We start from the raw sequence: 6,000 nt of genomic DNA, 5'->3' as shown, positions 1-6,000 counted from the left end.
AGCTTGGGAGTTTGAGACAGGAGTATTCCAAGTTCAAATCTAGCTTCAGTAACTTAGCAAGGCCCTAAGCAACTTAGTGAGACCCTGTCTCAAAAAAAAAAAAAGTGCTAGAAATGTGGCTCAGTGGTTAAGCACCCCTGGGTTTAATCCCAGATACCAAAGAATCCTGGGTGGTAGGAGCTACATCCAGTGCACCATTGGCTGTAACCCAGGCATTGACCACCATGATGGATATAGTAGGCATCCTATGTGTTCATACGTGGAGTGACTATTACAGGCTAGCATTGCAGGGAAAATTCTCTTGGAAACCAACTAAACCCCATTATTTGTAGCAAACATGGTTGGTTACCTTTCCACTTTACTTCCTTCGTATCCATACCTTTCCATGAAACCACAGAAGCACCACTCTTGGTAAACAAAGGATCATCCAGGAATGCTCCCCCCACTTCTGGCTTCCATGAACCCTACTTGTCTCTCCCACTTGACAGCCATTATCTGAATGTTCCCAGATGATTGTGTCTCCCTTTTGTCTAACTTTAGTACTTGGGTGTATAGGTGATCTTTTCTTCCTTCTCATACCACTCCACACTCTTAGGAAAGCCTTTCTATTCTCCAAGATGCCACCTCCTTCTTCTTCTGGAGCACAGTACCAGTATGTTTCACTCAACCCTCTCATGCCTGTTTACTCTCCACTCGAGTAGTACAAGTACTCATACAAAAGTATAAATTAAAATGCTACATTATCTTAGGATAAAAATCTATCTTCTTACTTTGGATATAGGATTGAGATTTGCACCCTCATCTCTTCACAGCCCTACCCTCTTTTCATGCTGTTGCCATTCTATGCTCCAGCCATTCTAAACTACCTAGAACCATTCACAATTTGCATCTCTTTGTATCACAGTTCCCTACTTATTATTCATGATTCAACCCAAATATTGTCTCCCTTAATAAGTATCCTCTGATCCCCATCTCTTACCCCTTATCCTTGATATATACGCCCAGAGAACCAGGTTTCTCCCCACTATACTGCTAATAGCAGTATTTATAATTACCTGTTGCATCTCTGCTCTCTGCTTATACATAGGGCAAGGAAGTCTTTGTTCCTCATGCTGATTCCATGAACTGTCCACTATTCAGAGATGGAAAAGGATAAAGAGCCAGTTGTCTTCAGTGAGTTTACTTCTTACCACTCATGGCCTCTCCTAGTTGCAAGGAAGGTGGAAACGTGCTTTATAAGAGACATACTGCGATGCTGAACAAAGCGGAGATGTTCTTTACAAGGAAAAGGAGAGAATGGACATTGGGAAGCAAAATTTTTGATATCTGACACATCCCAGAATCTGCAGAACTTAACAGAAGGCCTAGCCAAACATAGGACTCAATAAATATAGATCAGATGAATGAATGAGTTACAACAGAGAAACAGAAAAAAAAAAAAGACATCAGAAACAGACAGGTAGTGGTGGTAGGGATAGTAATTGAACTAATCTATGCCTTAAAAGTGAAGGGAGACCCCTCTCCATGTACTCTTTCTGGGCCTTCCCCTTAATCTTTATGCTCTCATCTCTCCTAGGCCTCTTCTTCCCTAGGCCTTTGATGCCTACCTGGTGCCCATTTATGGGGATTTTATGGAAGCTCAAACCAGCCTTATCTTCCCCAAATGCTCTAGGCTGTAAGATAATCCTTCTCTAGGCTGGAAATTTTCCCCTTCAGATAAGTGTTTAAAGTGAAACCAATTCTACTATGCAAATGTTTGAAAATTCACAAGTACAAAAAAGATGAAAAGCAAAGTGCTATGGATTGGATATGAGGTGTCCCTTGAAAAGTTTAGATGTTAGACAATGTGGGCATGCTCAGAGGCAGCCTGGTTATATTATGAGAGCTGTAATCTAATCAGTGGGTTAATTCATTTGATGCATCAACAATTCGAATGTACTACCGTGTAGTAATTGTAGGCTAGTAGAACTTGGCTGGAGGAAGTAGGTCACTGGGAGTGGGGGATTATTTCTTATCCCTGGTTCTTTGTGTATGTGTTTTCTTCCTCTCCTTCCTAGATGCCTTGAACTGAGCAGCTTTTCTCTGCTGTACTCTTCTGCCTTATGTTCTACCTCATTTCAACCCAGAACAATGGAGTTGGTTGACCATAGACTGAACCTCTGAAACTATGAGCTGCAAATAAACTTCCTTCCTCTAAGTTGTTCTCGTCCGATATTTTTGTCACAGCAGCAAAGAACTAGCACACAAAGCCTTCTATAATCCAGTACAGACCATTCTCAATATTTTTCTTTGTCTGTATATTTTCCCTACACATTTGGAATACATACTCTGGGCTATCTTGTAATTTCTTGAATCACTCTGTCAGACATTTTCTCATGTTAGCAAACAAATGTTTGCTATAGTTTTTGTATTGCTACCTTGCATTTGTTATCATGTTTTGTTTATACTTGATCATCCCTTTCTATCTACAACTCTGCAAATCAGACCTCAAGGCTCAGATTCAGTATGTTAGCTTGGGTCCTATGATAAGCAGATGCCAAAATGGAATGAGAAGTGCAAGAGACTTAATGGGAGAAATGCTTGTTAAGGGTAAACAGAAGGAACAAGAATAGGCAGAGATAATCTTCAGAGCAGATGCAGGCCTGGACCCTGTGAAAGAGAAAGGGAGGGAAAAGGATTGGTAGAAGGGGCCTTAGGCTGCAGTGCCACTCTGAGAAAGTTACAGCCAGGCCCATGGGGAGCCTCAGAGTAAGGATTGCCCTTTAAGAGAGTTCTGATGTGACTGGCCTGGCTTTAAGAACCCCACCATGTTTAATCATTTGCTGGCAGCCACCTGGAGGGTGCAGTGTCTCAGTATGAAGCTTGCTGTGACTCTGAAGTTGAATCAGTTGGAGGCTCTTATCCACTGACATTCCTCTCAACAGATTCTCTTAAATCTGCATGGATGCCTTATGCATTCTTATAGAATATGCAAATGGAACATAATCTAATTAGTTTAAAATAAGGGGTTAGCTATCCTGTGCCCAGAGACTAAGCTTTTCTACAAGGGCAAATGTTGAGAAATCATCCCCACACATTGGCCCTTTCTGGCAGCAGTCAAGGGTTATATTAGTTTTATAGTGTTGACTATGGATAATCTATTTATCTTTGTTGATGACAAAGGAAGGACATCCAAGTAAACATAAGCAGTAATTAGGAGATAAGTAAGTCCACAGTGCATTGGATAAAAAATCATGTGCTTGCTCAGAACAATAATTCTTAGAGGAGTGCAGCATTGCATTCTGGGTCTCTCATGACACCCATCAATCTGACAGTCTGTATCGATCTCTAAAGATTGACTGTGACTATTTGAAACATACCTATGCAGGTCAGCACTGCCTGGTGGAGAAAGTCCATTTTAACTGTTTCAGTACACTTTGGCTTTTCTTCTAATCTATGAATTGAAAACTCATATTTTACGAAACTCAGACTAGAAGCTGAGCTTTGTAGGAAATTTTGATGCATTTGATTTCTTACAGAAATAATCTTAGGAGAGAGAATGAGGAAAGATGGATAAAGCAGATGAAGAAACTGAGCTAGGATATGGCCATGACTGGAGTCATGCTTTAAAACATGAATTGTAGTACAAAGTTGGTCCCACCTTGAGGTAAAGAGGTCAGCCTTGTGCACATCTGTGTTAGGCAGGGGCTGACTTTTATGGGAAAGACACATAATCTCCCAGGGAGGCAGTTCCCATTAGAGTGAGAACAATTGTCTGTAGAAGGGGAAAGTTTTGAACTGGGGTTCACATAGAAAGTGGAGGATGGAGCACTGGACCAGGCTACAGCCAACATCTTCTTAAACATATTTGAATCAGGCATATTAATAGTTAATTTTTTAAGGAGTGAGGGGACAGTGGCAAATGGAGACTTCATGGGACCACCTAGAACTCAGCCTGAGCCAATTATGGTTGGGTCAGCATTACTAGGTCATCTAGTATTTTGAGAGGAGCTGGAAGTCTGGATTTTTATGTGAAATGTCCAATTTTTAAAATTGGCAAATACTGGAAAGACCAAATAAAACCTTCACATGGGTCTCCTGTGCACCACCTCTGTGCACCTTCCTGCTCAGCAAGCTGAAGAGCTTTCTTAACAGGCTTGCTTCATATCATGCTAGAGAGCTGGATGTGAACACAGGGTAAAACCTTGCATTTGTTGAGTTCTGGATTGTGGACTCAACCAACAGTGAATAAAAAAAATAATCAGAAAAAATTTGCATCTGTACTGACCATGTACTGACTTATTGTCCTTGTCATGTTTCTTAAGCAATATAATGTAACAACTATTTACACAGCATTGACATTTTACTAGGTATTGTAAGTAGTCTACAGATGATGTAAGAATATATGGGAGGATGTGTGTTGGTTATAAGCAAATACGACCGCATTTTACATAAGGGACTTGAGTATCCATGGATTTTGTTATGCACAAGGGTCCTGGAACCAATCCTCTGAGGATCCTAAGGAAAAACTAACTGCACATTGAATATGCTAGAATTCAATTCTGATACAAGTGGCAGAAAACCAAAAATAACAACTGTTTAAAAGAAGATAGAAGTCTTTTCTTCTTCAGCATAAATGAAACCTGGAGATAAGCTGCCCAGCCTTGGTAGGGCAGCTCCATAATCTTCAGGGACTCAGGCTGTTTTTGTTTTGTTGCTCTGTCATTTTTGAAGCATGGCTTGCTTCCTGTGATCTAAAACTGTGCTCTCCCATGTAGTAGCCATGGTGTTCTATGGAAATGCAGCTAGTCCTAACTGAGAATTGCTGTATTAAAGCCACATCAAATTTTAAAGATTTATAAAAAAAAGATATTACTAAAAGTTAATTTGCCTATTTTTATTTTTTAATGAGGCTACTAGAAAATTTAAAATTCAATGTCTTCATTTGTGGCTTGGGCCATATTTCTTTTTTTCCCCTTTTATTTGTTCTTTTTAGATATACAGATAGTAGAGTGTATTTTGACATCTTATGCATACATGGAGTGTAACTTATTCTAAATAAGATCCCATTCTTGTGTGGTTGAACATGATGTGGAGTTTCATTGGTTGTGTATTCATATATGAACATAGGAAAGTTATGTTCAATTCATTCCACTGTCTTTTCTATTCCCATCTCCTCTCCCTTTCCTTCATTCCCTTTGTTTCTATTGGATAGTGCTGCTCTTAGATAATAGATCAAGCTCCATCTATCACTTCCATCCAGTTCCAGATAACAAAAAGGAGAAAGTTCAAAGAAGAGCAAGAACCTGTCTTTTTTCCCTACATTTTTTATTGGCATGTTTTAGTTGTACATGCACACAATATAACAATATTGTTTGGTTAATATAATTTTCCAGCACTTTCTCTTTCCCTCTCCTCCACCCATCCTCTGCTTCTTTTCCTCTATTCTACTGAACTCCCTTTGATTTTCATGAGATTCTCCCCACATCCCTACTTTTTTCTGTTTCCTTTTTAGCTTCCGCATGAGAGAAAACATTTGACTTGACTTTCTGAGTTTGGCTTATTTCACTTAGCATAATATTCTCAAGTTCTTCCCATTTTCCTGCAAATGACATAATTACATTTTTCTTCATGGCTCAATAAATCTCCATTTATTGAAACTGTTGTATACATACAACAGTTTCTTTATCCGTTCTTCCATTGATGGACACCTAGTCTGGTTTCATAGTTTGGCTATTGTGAGTTGAAGCCTTTTAAGAATGTTTCTTGAAAGTTGTATGTAGAATTTTTAATCTATATCTTATTGGTTAGAACTTAATTACATAGCCACATTGAAGAACAAAGAAGGTTGAGACATGTTGTACACATTTGGTCCCAAAACTTATGTTTCCCATTTATTGCCTACTTTCAATCTGCATGGATTTGCTTATTCATTAACTCTCTCACACACTGCCCTACACTTACTCTTTATGTATTTATTAGACCTTATTGTGTGCTGACCTGGTGCCACTCACTCAGTAT

This window comes from Ictidomys tridecemlineatus, chromosome 5, assembly GCF_052094955.1.
Source record: "Ictidomys tridecemlineatus isolate mIctTri1 chromosome 5, mIctTri1.hap1, whole genome shotgun sequence".
Taxonomy (NCBI): Eukaryota; Metazoa; Chordata; class Mammalia; order Rodentia; family Sciuridae; genus Ictidomys; species Ictidomys tridecemlineatus.
Note: the sequence above shows the minus strand (reverse complement) of the source record.